The sequence below is a fragment of the Pogona vitticeps genome, chromosome 9 (assembly GCF_051106095.1).
Source record: "Pogona vitticeps strain Pit_001003342236 chromosome 9, PviZW2.1, whole genome shotgun sequence".
NCBI classification, from domain to species: domain Eukaryota; kingdom Metazoa; phylum Chordata; class Lepidosauria; order Squamata; family Agamidae; genus Pogona; species Pogona vitticeps.
The window spans coordinates 26082794-26107790 of record NC_135791.1 but is presented as its reverse complement, the minus strand read 5'-3'; the positions used below and the strand labels follow the sequence as shown (position 1 = coordinate 26107790).

The 24997-nt window shown below is 52.0% G+C and overlaps 1 protein-coding gene across 1 annotated transcript in view; it reads left to right on the top strand.

Annotated features, from left to right (window-relative positions):
• Positions 1-211: 211 nt before the first annotated feature.
• Positions 212-24997, top strand: part of LOC110075602 (leucine-rich repeat and fibronectin type III domain-containing protein 1-like protein) — a 51498-nt gene continuing 26712 nt past the window's right edge. The window contains exon 1 of the mRNA XM_072979780.2: positions 212-464. The gene's annotated coding sequence lies outside the window, so the exon portion shown is untranslated. The remainder of the gene's footprint in view (positions 465-24997) is intronic.

Genomic DNA, 24997 nt, shown 5'->3' with positions numbered 1-24997 from the left:
GGCTGCTTTTGTAACCGGGCAGGGGGCCGCGGCGCTCCGTCGGCCGGTGGAGGGCCCGGTCGTCCCTTCACACACACACACACACACACACTCCTCTCCGGCAGCCGGGCGGGGGGGGGCGGCGGCGGGGGCGGACGGACAGGCGGGCTCCCCCAGTGGGCATGTGCGGGGCGGCCGGGCGGGCGGGGCTACGGCGCCTGCTCGGCTCAGGCGGCCGCGGGGGAGCAGCAGGCGCGGCGGCGAAGGAGGGCGAGGCGCTGCCTTCCCCGGCAGCCTGGCGAGCCGGCTGGAAGGGAAGCCGCCGTTGCCGAGGCCGGCTGGGCGGAAGGCCGGCATGGGGAAGCCGAGCGCCGGCTCGCCCCCTCGCCAGCCTCTCCGGCCCGGAGCGCATGGCCAGCCTTTCCGCCGAGCCCCCCGGAGCAGATGAACCGGAGCGGCGCTCGTGCCGGCGCCCGTCGAGCCAGGTAAGGCGATCCCGGCGGGAGCCGACGGCCGGGGCGCGGTGGTGGGGTGGGTGCCGACCCGCGGCCCGGCGGGAGCCCCCGGCTGGCCGCGGCTGCGCGCGCTCCGGCGGGCTGGGGGCGGCCGCCGAGCCTCGATCTCCGAGCGCCCCGAAATTGCAGCGTCATCGGCCGCGGGGGGACGGCGGTCGGAGCCAGCCCCGCGTCCGTCCGAGCCGCGCCGGGGGAAGGAGAGCCGGGAAGGCAGCAGCCCCTTTCCGCAGCCGTGGCAGCGCCGGGGGAAGGAGATCCTGAACGGGCGCGCGCGGTGCTTCCTGGCTGGTGGAGGTTTGGCTGACGGGTCTCTCCCCGCTGGAAGAACCGCGGGAGAAGAGGGATGGGGGTGGTTCCAAGCTTTTCTCCTTGCAACCCCCCTGACACGCATGCACGCGCGCGCGCACACACACACACACACACCCCATGGACAGGCGGCTCCGGCGGCTCCGCTTCAGCCCTCGCGGCCAAGCTTGGATAGGGCGAGAGCCGGAGCCGAGAACTCCGCGTCCGTTGGGGGCTCTGGAGAAGCCCGGCTTCCGGCTGCGGGGAGAAGCCCCCGGGACCCCTTGGCCGGGGAGGGGAGGGGGTTTGCTCCTGTGCCGAAGAAGCCGAGGAGGCTTCACGACGCGCTCTGGAGGCAGGCGAGCGGCCACCAGGTGGGCGCTGCCGCCGCCCCTTCCCGCGTTGAGGCGCGTGGGCTGGCTGAGGAGGACCCTCGCTCGCCCTGGCTGGCGGAAGGGAAAGGCGGCCAGGAGGCCGGCGGCGGGGGACGAGCGCCTTTGGCCGTCGGTCCCCAGCCGTGGAGCCTCCAGCAGACAAGATGGCCCGGCTGGCGACCAGCCTCCTCCTTCCCCCCCCCCTCGGCCCTTCGTGGGGCTCCATAGAGAGCGCGGGGAGGGGGCGCCCCCATTTCCTCCGTGCCAGTCAGGCCAGGCCAGGCGGTTGAGGGCGCCTGAAAGCTTGCCTGCTCTTCCCAGGCAGGGTCAGCGCGTCGGGCGCTTGGCTTCCGGGCGCCTCCAAGGCGGACGCCCCTTCTTAAAAAGACCGGCGGGTGATGTATCCAAGGGGCGGACCTGGCGCGCTGCCCTTTGCTAGCCTGCCGCCGGGAGGCGCTCGGGAGCCGCAGCAGTTCGTTCCTGATGGGGAGGCTGTGCGGGTGCCCTCCTCTCCCTTCATAGCGGAGGGGTCCCCGTGGGTCGCCCCAGCCTTCAGGTCGCTGGCTGCTGCCCTTGCCCAGATTCTTGGAGGTGCCGGCTAGCTTCTTAACAGCCCTGTGGAAGCCGGCCTTTTCTCTTCCTTTGCCCGTGGGATTTTTCATCCTTGCTGGAGCAAACATTATGTTCTTGCCGGCGGATCAGGACCCACCGGGAATTTGAGAATAATGGTGGGCAGGTTGTATCTGCCTCTGGAGAAGGGAGGCTAGTCAACAGCTGGACAGATGTGTCTTGATAGGGACCACACAGGCCCTCTGTTGGGGGCAACCCAGAGGTTTCCAATGGGTTTCCACTTTCCAAGCAGAATGACAGGCAACCAGTGGGCCTCCACCTATTGCTAGACTACAACTCCCATCATTCACACACCCACACCCACGTGCAGCCACCTTAATCCAGCACTGCCCAACTCCCTACTCCCAGGTTGATGTTACTCCTAGATATCAATTGAACTGGAAGGATTCATCAGAGTCTCGCCACAGGGAACCTGCCTCTCCGAAGCTAGAAGGCTAGAATCCGTGTCCTTCACCATTAAAACGAAAACCAAAAAACCACATTTGTAATCAAAACTAAGGAGACTCTCGGGGCATCTTGAAGACTCCGTGTTGACGGCTGCGCGAGGCTTTGTGGACTGCAGCTCGTTTTGTCGAATGCCTGGCCTGGCTTTTTGCACATGGTTAGACATGTGTGCCGTGGGGAGTGAGTGCGGATGATAATCCGCTGAGTCAGAGAGAACTGAAAGGCAGAAGCAGACCCCCCAGTGCCCATTTGCAAAAGTGCTTACCGTCGGTGTGCTGTTCTCTCTGGGTTCATGACCTGTTTAACATGTTGAGTGTGCGTTGGAGGTGGTGGGAGCCTTGGCGATGGGGCCGGCGGGTTCGTGTCTGGGCATCAGAACCTGCCTTGAACGTTCTTTCATCGAAGAATGTCCACCTTGGGTAAAAAGGGTCCCCTTCTGTGCTTTTAAATATCACTGGTACAGAGGTCGGAATAGTGGCCAATCCATGCTGAATCTGGACTGTTTGTTCTATGTTTAATGCTGTGACAAAGGTCCTTTAATCGTGTTGCCAGAGTAGGCACAGAGAGGGCGGTTCAAAATGGGCATTTCAAGAAACCAAAAAGGTGGTTCCTGATTCCAATCCCCCCTCCCACTCCTGATAGGAGGGGCAATCATATATTTGATTTGGCACATGGAGTCTTGTTGCTTTGAGAGGTCTCGGGAGAAAAGGAGACCTCGGAGCCGCCTTGGCTGGTGGGATTTCTTGCAGCAGGAGGCGGTGAGGAGCACAGACTTACAGGGCTCCCAAATGGGAGGGCAGCTGTGACTCCCATCAGAGTAAAACAGAGCCAAGTGGTGAGGGTATGGTCGTCCAACAGCACCTGATGGGCTGTGTAGTCTCATTACTGTTATAAGGTTGGGCATATCTTCATGAAGAGAGGGTAGTTCCATTGCAGTGGGTGGCCTTTACTGGATAAGAGGAACTGCTTGCATGCTATTATGTCTTTTGGGGTTTACGGTGGAGGGAGAACCCTGTTAGGGATCCCCTTGTTCAGCAAAGTAGCTACAGTGATGTTCCCTGTAGGCATTAGCTCAGTGGTTTGGGCCTCTGGCTGCAGAGTCTGAGGTTGGGAGTTCAATTCCCCCACTGGGTCTTCATGACACAGGATGGACTCGATGATCCGTAGGGGTCCCTTTCCAGCTCTGCAGTTCTAAAATGATGGTAATTATATATTTACACCGACTTCACTTCTCTCTTCTCAGGAGCGATAAAACCAGGCAGAAGCCGAGCTTCAAGTAAAAATAGTGACTGAGATTTGTGTAGAAAACAGATTTAGAGGGAAACGCAGTTCCTAATCTAGATAGATGGCCCTGTGCCAAGCCGGGAAGGCAGGCATCCTCAAGAGAGAAAGGTGTTAACGGGTCTTCAGGAAAGGTGAGGTGGACTGACAGAGGGAGAGGAAGTGGCAGATCTTTAGTTTCTTTTTTGGGCAACCGAGAAGCAGAGAAACAGCTGATGAAAAGGGCAGAAACGCCAACTGCTTTACTTCAAAACGCCCCATCAGGCATTTGTGACAGATGGGTGCAAAGAGGGAACCCTTCCAGAAGAAATTTCCAACACAAATGGCCATCTGCTTCTTTGTGTTGCTCTCTTTCATGAGAATAAAGGTGCTTGCGGTGACCGTAAGGGTCTTGGTTTAAATCATGGTGGAACCCATAGTCCATGCAAAGGCAAGTTGCCTGCTGGAGCGGCTGGAGACACTGGGGTGAAGGAAGGTCCCCAGTTCTTGCACACGAGGAACCGTCCATGCCATGTGTGTGCATCTCAGAAAGGCCCCCTGTTTAATGAGGGACTTAGGGTTTGAGCAGGGGCTGCTTCTAAGGGCTGTCCAGGATTAGCCAGCCAGGTGTCCGTCCCCCATTCCCCCGCACACACATGCACATACAGAGACACTGCTCCAACCCTGGGGCCCCTGTGGTCCTGTTTGCCAGTTTACAACACACACTTTTAAAGGAAGTGCTAAGCCCTTTATGGCCTTTGCCTGTTTCATTCTGAAATATTTCCTACTTCCTTCTGAATTCTTGCCAGACTTCGGGCATTAATTTGGCCGTTCATTAATTATATTGCAAAATGTGCCCTGTTTATTAATATATTGCTGACATGTGGGACTCAGTAATGATAATGTATTGTTGAGTAAAACAAATATTGCTAAACCCTAAAGGAAGCATGCCAGTTTGTGTGGTTTTTTTTTTAACCATACAGTGTCATTTCAGTCTTGCAAAGTAGTGTTGCCAAGATGCCAGTGAAATGTTTGTCTTAAACCTCCTGGCTTCTCCAGTCTTTTTGTTGGTCTGGTTTTTAGAGAGCAAGCGGCCAACCCAGGCTGGTCCATGGCGGTGCCCAAAAAACAAACATACATATGAAAAAACAAAACATGGGCTCCCTGAAGTCTTTCTTCCTTGTAGAGACCTCTTCCATTCCCTGCTCCTAATCATCTTAGTTTACTGCTACTTTTTGCCACTGTTCTTCAAACTCCCATATTGGAAACATTGCTCCAGATAAGATGTCTATCTGTCCTTCCTCTTCTGCAGTGAAGATTCTGCACACAAAGGATTCTTCCAGCCTCTCTGTGACTGCCTTATCCTTCCTCCGTGCTTCTCAAACTCCCATAGCCCATCTTCTTCCCTGGCCTGCTTCCAATGTTCTCAGACTTTTGTTGGCAGCCTTGAGCTATGCTTCCCAAAAGCTCTTTTAGCATCCCTTAATGCATTCTTGCCTTTCTTTTTTGAGTTCTAAGTTCCTTCTAGAGTCCCAGCCTCTTTGACACTGCTCATGGTCCATCCTACTTATATCCAAAATGTTCTGCTACCTTTCTAGGACTGTTGCCTTCATTCTAGCAGACCTACACAGTCATTCTGTGAGGCTCCCAACCTGACCTAGGGGAAAGGAAAGGACCACCCTTGGGGAAATATGTCCTTGCATTAAATGAGAAGCTGGAAGATTGCAAAGCATCTAAAGGAGGACCTGTCTCTTCTGCCCCAGTTAGCAAGCAATGGGGGAACAACCCCAACCTTTCATTCTATGCTCACCTGCAAATATGGTTGCTGGGGGGATAAGGTCTGTCCATCCTGGAGAGGCTTATTGGAAAAGAAGGGGAAAGAGCCCCATGCTATTTTCATGGTGCAAGAAGGGCTTTGAAAAGCTGCTTTTAGGTAAAGAAAGTGTGCCATCTCTATATAGGGTCTTTTACACCTAGATCAGCTGTTTCCAATCTTGCGTCACCAAATGTTCTTGGACTACAACTCCCAGAAGCCCCGGTCAGCACAGCTAGTGGTGAAGGCTCCTGGGAGTTTTAGTCCAAGAATACCTGGGGAGCCAAGGTTGGGAACTGCTGCCCTAGATGCAACAGAGCGTGGGTTCAGCACAGCCAGTTCTCCCCTCCCCTCCCTCCATTTCTCTCTCTCTCTCTGTCTCTTTCTCTCCCTCCTTCTTTTCCTTCCCATTGTGTTATGTTTCTGTTTGTTTCTGTCACACTGAGACCTCACAACCTTGGAATTCATTAATGTTGTTGTCAAGCTTAAAACAAATGCTTACAAACCAGACGGTGCATAAAAGAAAGCCATCTGAGGGTGTGTGTGGCTGCCTTTTAATCTTTTTCTTTAAAAACCTTGTTCTGTGGCTTTGAAGCCCTGATTTCCACAGTCGTTCTGAAAGGAGGGTGGGGGAGCCAAGCCTCTTGCTTCCTGTCCAGAAAGCCAGCCTTCCTTTCTCCTGCCGATCCTCCTTCCAGTTTCCTATGGTCCGCTCTGGATGTGACAGGAGGGCTGTGCTTAGAGCCCGCTGCCCCTTCGCATCTGTTTTTCTTCCTGGGGGTTGCTTCTTAACACAGGGGATTGAGCAGGCCCCTACCTCACGCTTGCTTGCCTGTGTGGGCCTTTAATGGCTGCACCTGCCAAACACACCTAAATCTGATTGATCCCTTCCCAGGATTTAGCTCATTTCCTCCAGACTTTCCTGCCTTTTATGCTTTCCTCTCACATACGTGGTTAATTGTCTGTGCAGAGAAAGAGAGAGACCAGGAGGTGGGTGACGTGGGCGTCACTTGGAGGAGAGCAGAGGATGCTTGAGGCCACCCAGCTCAGTGCTGCACGCGGGGCACCCCAGCAGATGATGGATTTCATCTCTAGAAAGGACCGGGAGGATCACCTGAAAAACAGCTCCAGACAGAACTGCAGCCGACTTCTGGAGTGGCCTGCGGAGGTCCTCTGCCTCCCTCCCTGAGCGGTCCCAAGGAACTCATATAAAACGGGCAGTCTGATGTCTCCAATCTCAGCGGACAGGGAATCCAACCAAACTTTAGTCAAGACCTTAGAGGATGCTGTCCAAGGTGCTGAAGCTAGCTCAGGGAGAAATCTCTTGAATGGTGCCAGAAACTCGTTCTGTTCTGCTCCATGAAGTCGCCCTCGTAGGGTCTGAGGCACAGGAGAAGTTCAGGGAATGGCGGATCATTGCCAACCCCGCCAACGCCAATGGGTTCCCTTGGAGAAGCAGGGACTTGAGCCCACCTCTGCTGAATTTTGTAATCTAACACCGAATGCCTGCATCTAACACTCTAATATAATCTAGCCCCTGAACCATTCTGGCTCTGAGTCACTTTTCTGACCCTATAGGGGCTGTTTTATTCATCCTAACAAGCAATGGGCTCCTTTCTTACTCACCCGGGGCCCTTCTTTTTTTTCAGCCAGCAGCAGCTCTGTTAGAACGGCCTGTTGGGCCAAGAAGAACCGGGGTGGAAAGGAACGCATTTCCAGACCCCTGAAGAGGAGTCTGGAATTGGGCTACCTGCCTGCAGAAGAGTGTCAGGCACAGGGGTGGGGTGGGGGGGCAGAAGTAGGGCAGCCCTGGCCTTCCTGATTTATGCCCCTCCCCGAAAAAAACGCAGCCATCCTAGGTGACCTATTAGCTTGCTGTTGTTCCAGAATCTGCAATAGCTCCTAGACCTCAGCTCCATAAAAGCTTTAATTGGGACAGTGAGAAATAGCAAGATGAGAAGGTTGCAGCAGGAAGCAGTGCCCGCTGCAAAAGCATTGCTTTGGGGATTATCTGAGGCCAACAGGACACCCTCACCTGTGTCTCAGCCTCCCCATATTTCTGGTCTTGTGCGTTCAGAATGCCCACTTAATTCTCATTAAGCAGAAATAAGTGGCAGTGCAATTCATGGAAGGAAGGAAGATTGGAAAGCCGCATGTTTTGAATCCAGACCTGGGAAGCAAGCCGAAGCGTCTTCTGGCCAGTTTGTCTTTGGAGGCAGTAGTATTGCTAGTGTTGTGTCACAGGGTACTAGCCTAACAGCTCGCACTCATAGGCAAGGCTGCCAGAAACACCAGCAGTTTATACCTGCATTCATGGGAATTTAGGCTTTTTCTCTGCTCATTCAATGGGTGTGACTTTGGAGGGGGGGTATTAGTATCTCCACTCCAGATTTTAGTCCAAACTTTGAAATAGGCTATCCAAGGAGATGAACCTGTTTGGGGGACAGGGTTCAACACAAGAAAGAGATTCATGCCCACTAGTGAAATTGGAGTTGCCGGGTTCCACTAGAGCACGTCCGCTTACAATCCTCATTTCTTGCCCAAAATGCTTTCCAGTCTGCACAGTCAGGTCAAGGCAGCGTAAAGAGCTATCTTCCCCCGACTTTATCTTCACAACAGCCCTCCCAGGCAGGTCCGACAGAGAGGGAATGACTGCCCCAAGGTGACCCAGTGAGCGTCATGGCTGAGCTGGGATTTTAGCTTGGCTCTCCTGAGAGTCCAGCATGCTAACCCTTCCGCCATGCTGAGTCTGTGGCCAGGAATCCGCCTGGACACCGAGGGGTCCCATAGGGCCTCTGCCTCGGCTGCCCACACATGGCCACCCCACCACTGGGAGAGTGAAATGCTTCTGAAATGCAAAATGCCTCCCCCCTCCCCCCCTTTCTTCTTTCTTCTTTCTTCGATGCCACTTTGCTTTTCAGGAAAAAGAACAAGCCGTTCTTTGGGTGCGCTGGCATTTCACTGCAAATCATCCCCTTCCTTGGCAAACGTTCAGGAAAAAGCCATTTCTCCCTCTGACTGTGTTTTCGGCACTTCCTTTACCCACATCAATTAGGAGCCATTTCTGAGTTAGAAAATTGCAGGCTCTTAACATCGGAATAGACTTTCCTCTGAGTGGATGCTGAGGTCGTCAATCTCTTTCGCTTTTGAAGAATATTCTTCTTCCTGCACCTGGAACCTTGCATGCTGCTGTTTTGAGCTGCTGAACCCATCATCATCCCCCCACCCCCGTTTTCTCCTCCACCTTCTGCTCCCTCCCTGGAAGCTTACCAATGCAATTCCTTGCTCGGATTGTGTTCCACAGAATTGGTGCATGCCGCGCTTCCATGTCCCTTTGAGTAACTGGACCGATACACGCAGTTTTCCTTAAGACCCATGTAAAACATCCTGGGATCGGCTCAGCAGCCACTGTGTGCTGAAGTCAAGGACCCTCAGCCCCCACTTTTGCTGTGGGTCCACAAGGTTCTTCCATATGGTGGGTCAGCTCAAAAGGATCACTGCCCTTTATTTGTGGGGCTCAGAAGAATGTCCAAGAGTTTTCCTGGGCCAGCACAGCCCAAGAGATGCTTTTATGTGTCTCCATCTAATTAGACAACAAGAAGGTGTGCAAAGAGGAACCAAATGTGGGATGGGACCCTCTTTCCAGCCCCCCCCCCAGAGCAACTAACCAAGAAGAAATGGAGGTTTACGACTCTTTCTGCAGACCCAGAAGCTTGAGAACGTGATTTCCCTTGATAATATTCCATGTGTACCCATGGAGAAAAAAGATCAAGGCGAGGACCAAGTAGATCTTCCAGGGCGAGGAGCAAAGAGAAGGACCAAGAAACCCCCTCCTTCATACATCATCCTTTTCATATTGGAACAGACCCACAAGGAGACTGAACAGATCTTTCTGCCTCTGGCCATTTCTCTCTCTTTCCATCAGAAAGCTACTCCTATAGAGAGCAGCGCCATGTGCTTTTTCCTCCCCTTTCCCCCCCCCCTCTGCCCCAGAGAGCCTGGATTTTGTTTTTCAGCTTGCCCTTGAGATATTCTCTGGAGAGACGTGGAATTGTCTAGGACTCAAGGAGAAAGGGATCCTTCTGTGCATCTGGAGGGATGGGTGGGTGTATCCATGTATATATATATATATTTTCCTTTCTGTGCTGTCTAAGGAGCAAAACCCCAGGAATGAGTCACCTTGCCTTCTCTAATGTGACTGTCAGACGATCCAGTCCCCAATGGATTTGCATCCAACTCTTAAGTGCTAAGCTTGCTGGTGCTCAAACAGATGGGCCGGATACTTTCATATTCGGAACTGACAGCTACGTGCAGCTTTGCCTGTTGGGCACCGCTAGTTAGGTCTCTGATCCTCCAGGACAGGAGCTAAGATGCCTCTGAAAGCCACTTTCAGGGGCCCAAGGGGAGATCATGTCCTTCTCATGGACTTCCACCGTAGGTATCGAGTACCAGCTGTTGCAAGAACAGACGGATAGTCCGCCTCTATCTAATCGAAGTTGAGGGTTCTTCTTGGCTTCTTGTGTCCTTGTGACTCCTTGACAGCCCTCAAGGTTTAGTTTCTGGCCTTCTAAAGCTGCCGTGACTCCATTTTCCACCATCCTCAAGATCTGGGAGGTGCTTTTCACTCCGTGTAGCCTGTTCTGTAGGCTCCTGCTGGACTGCCCTGGTCTTGGACCTGAAACTTTCCAACTAGTATCCATCTCTTGCTTCTGCTCTGCAGGGAATCCCCTCTCCTCTCTCCGCTCCTCACAGGGAGCCCTGCCACTGCTCAGTTCCCTTGCTCCCCTTGGGTTGCAGGAGTATTTTCCTTTTCTACCTGAGTAGCACGTTCCTGACCCCTTTGTGCCACCTCCGGGGACAGCCCGGTGTGTTTCCTTCTGGCAGCACCTGTGGCGCTGTTCCTTTCCCACCTACCTGCAAACTGAAACCTTGCTCTTTTGCCTTTATTTGGCTCCTGAGCACTTCCTTCCCTCGATAGCTGGCTCCAAACCTCTCGCTTGGTTAAGCTGTGGCTCCGCCCCTTGGAAGGAGTGGGTGCAGATCCCACGGATCCTGGGCCACCTCCCGAATGCAGGATAGGGCAGAGACTGCAGTGAGGCTGTCGGGGCAGGACATTTCCGCCCCATGTGCATGTTCCTCTGCAGGGATCCTCCGCAGGGATGCTTGTGGCTCTCAGGAACTGTGCTGGCAAAGATGCCAGCTGAAAATGCCAGCCCTTGGGAGAGGCAGCAAAGAGGGCCATCCTGGCCTGGATGGGAAGATGCTCTCTGCATCTCCTGCTTCCTTGGCCAAAGGGCAGCGGGACAAGTCACATGACCAGCTCAAGGGGGGGGGGTGTTGTTGCCACTGTATTGTTCTGCCAACTTATTCGGCGTGTTTCCTGCCTGGCCCTGCACCTGCAAGGCTTCTTGCCAAGGACTCATTTACTGACTGGAGAAGCATGAATTTTCCACAGCATTTTGAGCACTGAATTCCTCTCTAAGGACAGGAAGGCACCAGAAACTTCTTTTGGAGCAGATTCCTCCACTCTGAGGTCTATCCCTAACCTTCTTTATTCCTCCCGTGGAAAGCTATGGGCCCAAAGCCTATGAAAGGAGCAGCATTCCCAATTTTATGGATCAATAAAAGCCATTCTGCGCACTTTCTACAATCTGATCCTTTCTGCTTTGTGGTTCTGACCTGCTGGGGTGTGTCAGGACTGGGGAAGGCTTGACAGATTTCGATGGACCGTCACAACAGTGCCGGAAGCCAAGGGAAACCCTAATCAACTCTAGGGTTGAGAACACACCTTATATGCCATCCCCTGCATAGCCTCAGTCAAGCAGCAGTGGCTGGTCGGCCTTGGGGGGCAGAGAAAGCAGGTGTTGGTTGTCTGTTTGCTGGAGCCTGAGCAGAGGTTCCCCTCGGGCCACTGTCCTCCATCGCTCCAGATCTCATGACCAGGATGGGCCTTCTCTCCATCCTCCTTTTTAATCCTGGCTGCAGTATTTCAGCAGCCTGGCTGGAGACGGTGGCCTTCCTCCTCTCTGCCTCAGCCTCCCTGCCACGAAAAGCCAAAAGGGAACAGAACGTTGGTTTTGTTATCAGTTAGAACATGCTGTGAAGAAAGACAAAAGCAGGGTATAATTTTGTCAATGAATGAGTCAATGGAGTGTCTCCCGAGACGACTCCCCAGAAATCCAAAATGGGGCCCAGTAGGGAGGGCGCAGGGAGAGCCAGGTTTGGCTGCTCGGGCTCACGCCTCTGTCTTGGCCTCTCTCTGGCCTGGCACCCCACGGGGACAAACGACATATCCCAACGGGAAGCTCACCAACTGGGCAAAAGTCCAAACACCCAGTGTGGCTGGGTGGCCAGATCATTCCAGGCCCAATCCTGCTGTCCCAGAGGGTCAGATGCTGATCCAGGGGCTCATGGCCAGTCCTCAGACTGGCCCCATCAGGGGCCGGAGATGGTGGAGTCCTCCCTGGATCCAGGAGGGGCAGGCAGGCCTTGTCAATTCTCAGCTGTCCTCTGCTTGCAGTGCTGTGAGGGACCACCTAGTGCCGCCCCTGACAGTAAACAGGGGTTGTAATAAGTGATACGGAGTGGAAAATTGCTGTTTGAGTTAAGTGGCAATCTCGATCCATACGCCACGCTGTTTGACTGGAGAAGGGAGGGTGCGGGAGGAAGGCTGCTCTTCACACCCCTGATCCGAGGCAGCGGCGAGATGCTCTTCCTGGGCCTTATCCTGCACACAGGCTGAGTCTCCGTGGCTCCTTCTCCTCGAACTGTGGTGTGTGTGCCCAGATCTGTTCCCTCGGCTTAATGGAAGACAAACTGCCTCCGCGGATCCACAGACAGTTTGTGCTCCTGAAAAAGGGCTGCTTAGGAAAGGCTCCCATCCCCTATTTTGTAGGAAAACCTGAGAGGCGGTTTTGTAGGAAAACTTGGAGTTGCTGTTTTGATATTTGATTGCTCTCTTGGGCTTATCTGAAGTATTTGGGTGGCTGTCACATTGTTTTCTGCTGTTCTTTTCATGTTCAGAGCTGTTCTGTAAATGGGTGAATGGCCTGTAACGTTTCAAGCTCTTGACCTATAAGTTGTCTAAAGCTTTCTGCAGATAAACTGGGAATACAACATAAGTGGGTGTGTTTTTCCAATGGTCATGATGCTGGTCTGTGTGCTGTCCATTCCTTATTCTTCTAGCCTATTTTTGTAATGACTGGCATGAGCTGGCACAGCTTTGGGGTTATTATGGGGTGCAGACGGTGAGTTCTCTGCTTGCCCTCGTCCTCTGGGACCATCATGCGTTAATGCACATTTCTCCAATAGGGCTATACTTACAGGAAATAGTTCTTTTTCATCTTGAAGGGGAGAGTTTTCCAGTCTTGGCTAGATGCAATACTGTGGTAGTAACAAGCTTGATTTGGGGTGCCTGGACATATGCATTCTGGATCCTTATTCAGCTGAATAACTAAGGTGTGTTTGAAATATATTCCAAACAAGAAGCACAGAAGAAGGAATTTCCTGCTAGATTCATTCATCTGAAGAAAGTGTTAGAAGCAGAAAGGGCCTTGTGCCCAACTATTTAAAAAAACCACCCAGCTTTGAACATCAGTCACTGAAGCCATGTGCAGACTCCATTTGCGGACTGCCGAGGACTCATTTTGGGAAGAAAAAAGTATAACTGTAGACCTGAGAAAAGAAGGCGGAGGGTCTTTTGTGTTATTATGTGCATTTTGAACCTTCAGAAGGTCTCCATTAGTGGTCAGGTTCAGGGATTCTGGCTGCTGAGCTATAATGCCCAGCGTCCTGCCCTACGGCCAACATATCCGTCTTCTTTGTGGCACAGATCACCTAAGGATTTCGGCCTCTGAAATCCCCATGGACAGACGGTGAGGGGTATCCAGAGGCACCTCTGACATGCCACAATCCAAATGGTTCCCCAGCGGTCTGGCCTGGGCCTTGGGCTTTCACCTGCAGCCAGAGAAGTGAGGGGGTGCTTCTCAACCTGCTCAGCTGGGTGGAAGATGTTTGGGCTGAAATGGACCAAGTCTCACTGCCGCTTCTGCTCTGCTCTGCCCCATATGCTCAGGACTGCCCGTTGACCAATTGGGTTGATCACCTGTGCCAAGTAAAGCCATCTCGTTCATCATCACAACTTTACAGTTGACTTTCTGAGCCTCTGAGTGTAAAATGAGGCCATTCATGACCATTCATTCAATGAAAGCTTCTGTTCATTTTTAGAAGAATATCCTATGTCATCTTTTAGAGTCTCTGCATCCTCATTTTGATCCTAACTGTTATAGTAAGACATCAGAAACTCAGTAGATGGGGGTGGGAGGGGGGAACCAACAACCTTAATCTGTAGTCTCAAGCATTTGCACTCCCCAACACCCTCACAAACAATCAGCTAAATGTATTTGACTGTTCTTACACTGCCTTTTCCATGAAAGGTCTACCAGGGAGGAAAAAAATGTAAAATGAAACCAGTAATTTAAAACAAACTTGTTCAAACATATGATGTGTTTCCGCGACAGTCAATGAAGCAGCAATAAACACAGATGCAACCTGCAGAAATAACTCTCTCTTCTTGGGAGGGTCCCAAGGACCACTAGGAAGGCCAGAAGGGGGTGCAGTGCCTCCTCTCTGGCCCATCTGGTGTTCCAAAACCCATGTGCCACTCAAAGGAAGTCCCAGTCTTAGGCAACACTACCCACTTGTCCTCCAGTTTTCGTTCAAACAGCATGGGGGCTGTTACACCACCTCCAAAAGAAACCACCCAAGGGTGTAGACGGGACCCTTTAGGGTCCTTTACAAAATATCTACCCAGAGTATCTCTCAATCGCAAGCAAACAGGCGTACAGGAGGAGCCATCCATCCCAATACCCAATTGTCCAGGAAATGTTTTAATAGCAGATCTTTCAATAAACAGAAGAGCATCCTTTCGATAAATGCTAACGTTTGGTCTCTAAATCAGCAGTAAAGTGCTCAGGTATTTTTAAAAAATGGCAATCATGTCAGGATCTAGACAGAAAAGATCAAGTGAAACAAGAGATGGGTACTCAAATCAGTTTGCATAAAAAGTACACTTTGGCCAGATGCCTATAGCATAATGTGTGCAAATATAAGTTTCGGTCCTCTCCTCCACAGCAAATAAAGAGCCACTACTGTGATTCTCAGGGGCATGTGCATGCACGCATTCATGCAGATACACGCACGCAGGCTTTGTGTGTGCGCACCACAAATCACAGCGGAGGAATGGATCAAAACTTATGAATCTGCTTACATTGCACAACAGGATAGCTTGGCCGTTCTGTGACAAATGCAGCTGCTCCTGTAACCCCTCCCTGCCCCAAACTAGCTTTGTAAAAAACAGATATGATAAATACCACCCCCTCCCTCCAAGACAACCAGCAGCACAATCTGTAAAAATTGCAAAACAAGAAAGAAGAGGAAGTTGGGAAATGAAACCATCTTGCCACTGGCGTTTGGGACGGTGCCAGGGAAGATGCCCTGTGGAAAGCATGCCACGGGTGGGTGGCGCCATCAAGAAGATCTCTGCTGTTTCTACATGACAAGGTCTCTAACCAGTTTTGAAGAGGTGGATAAGCCGTCCCTTCTTCCTGAGCGAGAAAGGGCTTTCAGGCATCCACCTGTTGCTAAGGAGAGGGAACGGGCAAGGACCATTTTAAAATCTGTGCGTGCATGCCCTCTTTTTTCTCACTCCGTCTCTCTCCTAGCCTGTTCAGTTCTGGCAGCATCTCGCTAGGGATCGTGGCCCTTCCTGAGAGTACTCTGTCTGCCTGAGCTTCCAGCTTTCCTTGCCAGCTGGATGAGTCACCTCAGCACCGGGAGTGGCAGGAACTGGTGACTCGCAAGCAGAATGTTCTCGGGAGGCGGGCAGGCAGCTGGCAACAGCCCCCTTTGGCTGGCAGCCTGCGCCCTGCTCCCAGTTCTGTGTGCCTTCCCCCGACTCTCAGTAGACCTGGAAATGGCACGATCAGTGTAATGAATTTGGCAGAATGCTGGTTTCTCTCTCTATCTCTATCTATCTCTGTGTGTAAAAAAGGGCATTATTGCAACAGCTAGGATGAGCTCACTGCACAGTGCCAGGGACTGCGTCCAGTTATCCTGCCTTCTTCTAGATCGTGTGCCCTTGAGTTGGGCTTGTTTCTCTCACCGGCTATTCAGGAAGAATTGATAGGTTGATTTCATATCATCCACCCAAGACTGAAAGCATAGGTCCTCTAAACAAGGACAGCCGTCTAAGGCCACTTCAACCTTCACGGCTTCAGATCTGTCCACCACCCAGTTTTCTGGCATCAGCGCGTGGAGGGGGAGGCCCAGAGGGAGCCAACGGCCTCGCTCTGAATGTGTGCTTCATAGAAAAGGACCGCCTTGCCTGAAAGTAGACCCGAACCCATTTGAGCCATTGACGCTCTCCAGTGGGTCCCACAACAGATTCAGGTGCTTCCTGTTCCTGGTGGAGGGGTTGTATGAATTAGATGGCACCCATAAGTGTAACTAGTCTCAGTGTGTCAGTTTTGGAGTGTTTTGTGCCTTCATGGTGGGTTGTGTCTCTGATGCCCCCTTTTCCGTGAGCACCAGGTTATACCCGCTACCTTGCCTAGCGGGCTTAGCTACCTGATGTATTGTATTATTCTTTATTTGCTCAGATGCTAATTGTGTGTTTCCTTCCATGAGCTCAAGGCAACGCAGGCAGTTCTACTCTCTTCTTCAGTTGACCCTCACAAGAACCTGACGAGGGCAGGCCAGTCTCAGTGATGGGGCTGTCCCAAAGTCAACCAGTGAGTTTCATGGCCGAGGGGGAGAATTCAAACCCAGGTCTCCTGAGTCCCAGCCCAACAACCCAACTATTTGCAGTGGCTTCATATTTCTTATCCTGCCTGGGTCTGATTCTCCTACAGAAAGTGCCTGCCCACCTTTCTTGTCCTCCAGTCATGGAAGATGTCGTGGGGGTGGGGGTGGGGAAACCAGCAGTGCCTTCCCTCTGTAGGTTTGACGGCATCTGAAGGGGCTGCAAGTTTACAAGGAGACCAGCATTCCGTGTTTCATAAAGACACCATTTGCCCAGAGCAGCAAATCCTAGAAGGCTCAATAAAACCACTTAGTGTCTTATGAAAATATATATATAATCTAAAGCACTTATTTAACCTGAGTCATAGAAACCATGATGACATTCAGTCATTGCCTAATCACTGGCCTATGCTCAGGACTGTGTGTTGTCCTGGTCCTGCTGAGCCAAGGCGGCAGAGGTGGGAAACGCAGCGAGACACAACGAGGAGAGGCGCGCTACCTCTGCCGGAAGCCTGCTGAGGCTAGCTGGCTGCCTCGGTGTTGTGGGGCCAGTGGGTCAGGAGAGAAATTAGCCCCGGGGGAAATCGGACTGCAAAGGCAGCTGCCTGCCGGAAAGCCACTGGACGCACTGTCCAATTCTGGGGCTTCTCCTTGAGGCAGGCGTTTGCCCCTCCATCTTAGGGATCCCCTGCCTGGGGGAGACTCTGGGCCCCTTGTCACCCCCATGAGAAAGAGGGCAGGGATACGGGACGTCTGCAGAGTCTGTTTGCTTAGAGGACCAGGGGTAGGCTAAGCCCTGGAGTTCCACTCCGCGGATCGAGGTCTGCGATCGAGGAACATACTATTCTTTAACTATTCTAACTCAGTATCGGTCACTCCGCCTGCCTTGTCTGTGTTGACAGGGACTGTTTTGGGCCGGGCATTTAATGGTGATGTGCATGATGCTTTCTTCCCCCATAGCACCCGGTCATGCATCTTCTGCTTTGGTCGGTCTCTTTCACACCGTTCTGAGCTCATGGCAATGATAGCCCCTGACTCTGCCCTGCCAGACGGTGGGTCAGCTTCCCTGCCCTATGCTTGGGGCGGGTTGCAGGCAGATCCGAGGCAAGGCCCCTTCATCTCTCGGACTCTTTTGTACGCTCCTACCACAGGGCTCCTGGGGGTGTGCAATCTCTGTGTTTGCACTTGTGAGGGCTTTTCCTCCCTCCAGCTCTCCGTCTGTCATTTCCTGGCCTGCCAAGTCCTTGTTCTAAAGCCGTGAAACATGTGTGGTTTTACACCCGGCACTTCCCTTTGCCAAAGATATTGGTTAACTGACAGGCTTTTACAGTTAACGAGCCTCTCCTCTTTTCTCCTTCCTTTCTCTTGTGAATCAACTATCTTGTGTCTTGTAGCAGACTGTGTGCCAGCATGTTCTCCCCGTGTGTGACCTCTGCTGTGCAGCCCAAGAGAAGAAGTGCAGGACAAACCATCTTGGCGCCTCTCGGTCTCTTCTTTTCCAGGCTAAACATTTCCACTTCCCTTCAATGTTCCACAGAGGGCTTTCTTTCCAGTCTTTTTGTTACATTAGTGATTAGGGATGGGATTTTTGGATTATTATTTTTTTAAGACCACAAATCCCATCCTTCTCTATTCTGGGAACTCAGCCTAAGAGACAAGAAACCGTACAGGCACTGAAATGTGGCTCACCTGGGGGAAAGGCCTCAACTGCAAGACCTCGAGGCCCAGCTAGGCCTAGTTCGGCCCAAACTTCCTGTTCTTGTCCTCGGAGCTTTCTCTCAGAACAGGAAGCTAGGTGGAGCAAGGCCTAGCTAGACCTCAGAGCCTTCCTTTCTCCTGGGTGAGCCAAATTGTCTGTTAAGATGTCTTGCCTCTCAGGTAAAACTCCCAGAAGGGAAAACAGTAGTCAATATAATCCAGAAGCACCATCCTTATTAGTGATCTTTTTTTGGACATAGGACAACTTCTCAGAATTCCTGGAGGAAATAAGAAAATGGAAACAGGGACTTTTCCCCTCTCCACCTCTTTTTTTTTTCCTTTTGAGGGGTGGGGGGTCCTGTGCATGGCTATTTGCCTGCCAGTCACAGGACCGTGCACTTCTTAAAATCTTTGGTAGAAGAGTTACCCCTTGAGGGGGAGAAGGTGGTATGACTGATGCCAAGCCATCATTTGGGTGTTGTTTTTCTATCACTGCCTCAAAGCCTAGGGAGCAAAAACTCAGTTATGGACTCATATCTTACTCTTCCACGGGGGCCATTATTTACTGGTTTGCTTATATATTTATCTCTTGTATTTCCAAGCAGCTAAATAATAGAAGTTGCCTGTGTGATGTACAAACTGAACTCATAAAAAATGTGGGTTAACAATAAAACAATAATAAAATACATTCTGCTGCCAGCAAGATAAAACCAGCTGCAGCACAAAATAAAGCCAAAAATAAAGATAGCGACGAGAATAAAACTGGTAGTCTTGATTTGTATTCTTTGGTAAAGAAGTGGGGTACATATTCAATGAATCAATCAGTCAGTCCATCAATCTTTTATTTTAAAAAGGGCCTTAGGGGACTGAAATGCTGCCTAAAATGCCTGGAGGAGGGGAGGGTATTGTCCAGCACCCAAAATGTAGGTACAAAGAAATACTTTTTGGCCAGAATCCTACTAGCAGTAAGTGAAATTGCGTAAGTGACAGTCATGTACTGTAAGGGATTAACGAGGTGACAGCCACATGCTTGGCCATGCCCCTGGTTGCATGACTGGCACATTACCAGCAACTCGTTAATTGGCTCAATTAGCAATTTTGCCATGGTTTATGGGAGTTCACTTACTGTGGAGTAAAAATCACAATAAGATTCTGGCCCTTAGCATTTGGGAGGGGGAGGTTTCAGTAGAGCAGGCATATAGGGGAGACTTCAGCAAGTCCAGCTCATGCTATCTAAGGCTTAAAAGGTCAAAAGCATCAGGATGAGACCAAGAACTGACCAGGAAACAGTGCCTAGTACTGGCACTATGTGGTTCACACCGACCAGTCCCCTTCTTAAATTCTTTTGGAGGGCAGCCTCGCCTAGAACAGCTTGCAGTTCTCCAGGTGGGAGCACAAATGCATGTCATCAGGTAGTAATATTTGTCCTTATCAAGTCAACAATGGCATAACTGTCTGAGATGTGAAAGGGGCTGTTCTGTTTTGATGGCGATGCAGCCAGGAGCACCCTCTAAAGTAAGCCCCTGGGTGTGGCCCTCTTTTCTGCAAGACAAGGTGACCTTGAGGAGGGTTCCCTCCGGAGCCAGCCCTGCTCCTCCTTGCCTTCTCTCCATTTTTCCAGGCTGGATGGCACCAAACCACAGGCTCCTGGAAGCTGTAGCAGGGAGGGGATGCTGAAGGCCTGGCATCCAGGAAGATCCAGCCTGGGCAGAGAGCAGGTGCAGGGCAGAGCCGGGCACCCTTCCATCTCTGCCTCCAGTGTCAACAACAAGGAGCGGAGAGAAGGATCCAACTACTGGAAATGGGAGCTGGGAGGGAGAAACAGAGCGGAGGGTTGCTGTGCTGGAGGCGGTGGTCACCTTGCCCTCGGGAGGCTGTGAGCACCACTCCATGAGCGTGATAACCAGACAACAGATTAGCTGGGCCTTGAGCTCACTCACGCTCCATTATTTATGGCACTGAGTTGGCTCTCAGTATCCTGGCAGAGGAGGCGCACTGCATTTAGCTGGGGAAATGCTGCATCCTGCTGAGCTTTGGGTATTGATCAGCCTCACCCCACGCAGCTAAGTGTTTGCTTCCAAAAATAACCCCTGCTGCGTCGCAGGCAGGGGGGAGATGCCAGTGGCACAGAGAGAAGAGAATTCTGCAGGGCGCAGGGCAGTGGCCAAAGGGACAGGTGGCCCGACGGGAGGTTGGCCAGGTTTGAAGTCCATCCACGCACAGCATAAACATCCTCCGGAGGTGTTCCTGAATCCTGACAATGGCTCAGTAGAGGGGCATCACGGCAGTGAAACGGCAAAGGCCACCACCATGCCTAGGATGATCAGCACCTTGGACAGCGTACTGAGGGCAACACAAGGGGAAAACCCTGGTCCCTAGCGAGGGCCTGCAGGCAAGGGAGGACGTCCTAAGAAGGCGGGCGAGGCCAGCCTGTTCAGAGGCCTCACCCCACAGAGTCAGGAATCCCGTTCTCAAAGGTGGCTGGTGGTTTCTGCAGCCCAGCCTTTTCCAGCCTGGAAGCCCCACGACTTCCATTCCTGACGGTTCTCCAGAGACCGGTGGTCCAAAGCATCTGGAGGGTATGAGGTCAGGGGAACCCGCTATTGCTGATGTTCCTGGACGCCTGTGGAAAAGGAGATGCTGGAGCCTGGCATTGAGGAGGGAGCTACCTCCTCAGGCCTAGAACCGAGGGAGATGCCGTGGGGGGGGCTTCTTGATGTCGAGAACCCGGGGGTTCCCTGCCCACCTCAGTCCTTCTCAAGGTGACGTGGAGCCTTGGGGTGGCACAGACATGTTAGGCAAAGCCTCCTGCAATTTATCTCTCTGGTATCTTGGGATGCAGGCTGGAAAAAAGGGGCAGGTTCGTCTGGCCTGACTCAACTGTGGGATACGCCTGCTTGCAGCTTCGGTTGCATGGGCTGAATTCTGCACGGCTCTTTGCAAAGTGCTGAAGCAGAGGAGGGGGGGAGGCTCCCCTCCCTTCCGGGCCACCTGACTATGGAACCAAATGGGGTGATGGGGAACAGATGCATCCTGGCTCACTCAAGGAGCCCCCGTGAGGCATCTGCTCTCCCTTCTTCTGGATCTTACCTTTGCCACCCAATGAAGTGGAAGCGGAACGTAGCTCCTGTCAGGTGCAATTAACATGGAAAGCTCTCCTTACAAGTAGGGGTGTTTAAAAACCAGCTTTTGCAAGCTTACATTTAAAAAAAACAACCTGCAATTATATTAAGTATCTTGTAAAATTAAGCTGATTTAAGATGATACCTAAATGGAACGTATGTGTACATAATAATTAGAGTTCATTCAGAGCACCTCTTGAAGGTGGACCCGTGACCCTCTATCAAATGCTCCAAGGACAACCAGCCAGGGCACAGCCCTTGTCCCTTCTATGAGACTTAAGCACATGGGCATATTTTTCCCCAATAAGGCTTAAGTGTGCTTCACTCTGAGCGGATCTCATCCATGGACTCCAGCCCTGCTTCTAAGCCATTAGCACAACTTCTTAAGGGAGACTGTCCAGGGAGGAAGCAATCTACGGGTGGGGCTTGGTTGACTCCAGACCTTTAGAGTGTGCATGGGCTGCACAGTTACAGCATGTTGATTCCACATGAAATGGTACGGCTCCGTCTTATGGGATCCGGCTGTTTATAGTTTTGGGAGGGACTTACCATTCTTTGTGAAGAAGGCGGGAGAGCTCGTGAGCAGAGCAGCCCGAGGCCCCCGCCAAATGACATCTCCCAGCCTTCCCCAGCCTGGTGCTGAGCCTGGCAGCTACACTGGGATCAAAGGGCTGTAACTCTGCCATATAAATAGACGCCATGTGTTTCCAAGCAGTGAACCTGTTGGTGGCTCCCGTTCCATGCTTTGCAAGAGAGCCGACCCTTGCAAATGCTATGAAAAGGTTTGCTCGTCTTCTTTATATTAACTGGCAAGGCCTGCGTGTGACTCTTGAGGGGTTGTGGCTCCATGGCAGAATTTCTCCTTTGCATGCAAAACTCCCCAGGGTTATTTGCCTGCATCTCTGGGGTGGTGGTGGGGAGACACCTCTCCTTCCTGAAACCTTGAAGGAGTCCTGAAAATTTTAAGAGGTCCTCAAAAGCTGTTTTTAAGGCTTTAGAAAATGACGTCACCTTTAGATGATCCATTTTTGAGGGTGTTCATTTTTTTTTTATTTTTTTACATCTGCAGCCCTCCGATTAATTTTAGCTTTAGTCTCTATATAGTATATCTTAGTCTAGGTTTCTCGTATCTTGCGTGCAATGTTTGGTCTATTGTCTGATTATGGCACACCACCAAAGTGACCATTTCACCAGAGGGGCGGTCCAGAAGTATAAAAATAAAATAAAATAAAGCTGTGAGAGCCGCTGGTGCCAGCCAACGTTGGCATTGCTGGGTTACGTGGACCAACGGCCCGAGTCCATTTAAGGCGGCAGGATTCGGGCACCAAAGTCATCTCCTACACGATGATCTACTTTGACTTGGGCTCCTGCCTTGAGCAGCGGGTTGGACTCCCTGGCCTTATAGGGGCCTTCCAACGCCATGATTCTAAGATTTGATGGTGCTCTCAAGTGTGAGACACACACACACCCCCGTCTCATGAAGGTCACCCGGGTCTGAGGAATGGCAGCAGCTTGTGAAGTCTTGAGGAGCCCATCTGGTAGAAGGTCCCGTGAGATGAGACTTACACTCATGGGCCTTGCGGGGTCAGCCAGACCTTCCCGTGGGCATGCTTGGCTCCCAGTCAGGAGGGGAGGTGGGCTGTAGCTTATCTGGGAGAAGCAGGACTACAGCACCCATCAGGGACACCTCTCCATCTGCCTCACTGGCAGCCGTGTCTCCATCTCCCCATCTTTCAGCAGTGGCCCTTCTTAGCCGCCTCCGGATGGCTTTGTGTTAGGTGGCTCCAGGGCACCTGGGCAGCCGCAGAAAGGCCTTGCCATGGCATGTAAATTGCTGCCGGTGCTGCATTATTAATTGAGCCTCCAAGTTGCCTCCCATAATCCCGCCGCCCGGAGAACCGTGTCAGGGACACAATCAAGGCCTTTGTGCCGCCATCGTGAGAGCATTCGCATCCGCCTCTTTTGTTCCTCTCCTGGGAGCCCGCCATGCGTGTATGGTTGCGCGGCGTGGCTTTTAGAGTTTGCCATTGTCTAGGGATTAGGAGCTTCATGTTGTACTTCACCTAAAATAAAAGGCAGAGAAGGGAGAAACAGGGAGCCGGTTCTGTCAAACTCCGTGTAGCTCTTGCAAGTCACATTCCCCCTTTTTCTGCTTTCCTTTCTGATTCCTCCTGAGCTCGCTCCATGCAGCCGCCTCAAGTTCAGAGACAGACAATGCGAGGGAGCCAGGCAAGGAGGGGCTGTTTTGATCGGCAATTTGAGGATCCATGCCTGAGCAAAATGGAAACCTGCCAGACCGGCTCGAAAGCGAATCTGCCTGGAACGGGAGAAGGCCCAGGGTGCTCACAGCTTGCGGGAGCGTGCGCGTCCTCTGAAATGCAAATCTGCCCATACAGGGCGGCGGAAGGCCCCCTTCTTGAGGTGCCCAGGAAGCTCCCGCCTGTCCCCTCAACTTGCATTTCATGATGCTACCGGAGTCACGCTGTTCCTCGCTTGTGTGATCATGAAGGACACATCATCCACTTGAGTGAGAGTCCGTGGCCGGCTGGGTCCCAGGGAGTTCCACTCGACCAGCCGTCAGCTGGGTCCCCCCCCCCCGTGCCGGAGAGAATCTTAAGGACAGCCACGTGTGCTTGGTGGCTTCTTAAGGGAGCACTTTCCCCACCCCTGCTTTAGAAGATTGCAGGGGCCAGACACTTTCCCCCTTCCCCAGTATTTAGCATGAACAGGATCCTTTGCACCCCTGTCGTCTTGCCCATATCCACTACACAGAGGGGGGCAGGGGGGCTTTTCTACGGCTGGCCGTGAGTATAATGTTATCTCACCCCGTCATCATCCAGAGGTGTATAATGGAGCCTGGCCGTGCAGAGTTGCAGGGACCTGAGCATCACCTGCCTCTCTCTCCTTCCCCTCCTCCAAAGCTACCCTCTTCCCTCCAACTGTGACTCTCTCATTAGAGAGAAATGAAGCTTCCTAGACTTCAGTCCTGCAAGCTCTTCCTGTTGTAAGACAAAGTAGCTGTGGTTTCTCCCATGAGCAATCAAGAACTGTTGACTTCACAAAAGACATGCTCCTTGTTTCCCCTCTAGACCAATGCAACTGCCTGAATTTTTAAACTCTCCTTATTGTGAGGGGGGGGCTGAATATGGCAGCTGATGAGTACCTGCATGTCCAGATGTGCCATGACACCCGGTGACCAACCTGCAGTGTGCTTGGTGTTCTAGGGAGGTCTTCTGGGCAGGGCTGTGTTCATGTGGGTGCACCTGTGTGCGTGTGGGGGGGGGGGAGAGAGAGAGACATCACATTTATAGCCAGCCTTTTACACGAGGCCCATTATCTGGGAGAGAAGCTCCAGGCTGACAGAGGTCCTTGCTCAGGTCTGGGAAATCTGTTGCAACTCAGCTCTTTAAAGAGATCGCATTAGCATCCTCCAATTTCTCAGGATCACTTTGCAGCCACTACACCAAAGCTGGGTCCTTCATCAGAGATAATGGCTTCTTGCTTCCTTTTGTTCTCCATTTATAAATACCTGGCATGATAAAAGGGGTGTTTGTATGCTGCCTCCATCTCTGCTTGAAGACGGCATTTCCCTCCAGAGACAGGGAAGTTTTGGGGGAGGTTCCTGTTCTCTAATTTGGGTCACTGCTTCTCCTCCTCCTCCTTTTTTTTATCAGTCTTCTGTCTATTTTAGAACCGCCTGCCTCCTGGCTCTGAGGGTGCGGAAAGTCCTCAAGGGGCTGAGCTTACTTGAACCACACATGCAGTCCTCACACAACAAAAGCAAGATCCTCAGTGGGAAAAGGAACTCCTAAATTAATAGTGGAACCTGAGCCAGCCAGATCAACACCCCTGATGAGTATCTGGAAGGGTAGCCATCTCCATCCAGCGCCGCCTCAACAGAAAGTAGGGTCTCCTGGCCCTTTAGGACTTGCATCTCCCTTTCAGGGTCAGCTTTCGTGGGTTATATTCCACTTCTTCAGACACAGACTCAGCCAAGGTGTGAAGCACATCTAGAGAGGTGGATTGCAACCCATGAGAACTCGCGCTGAATAATTCTGTATGTTTGGTGCCAGAACA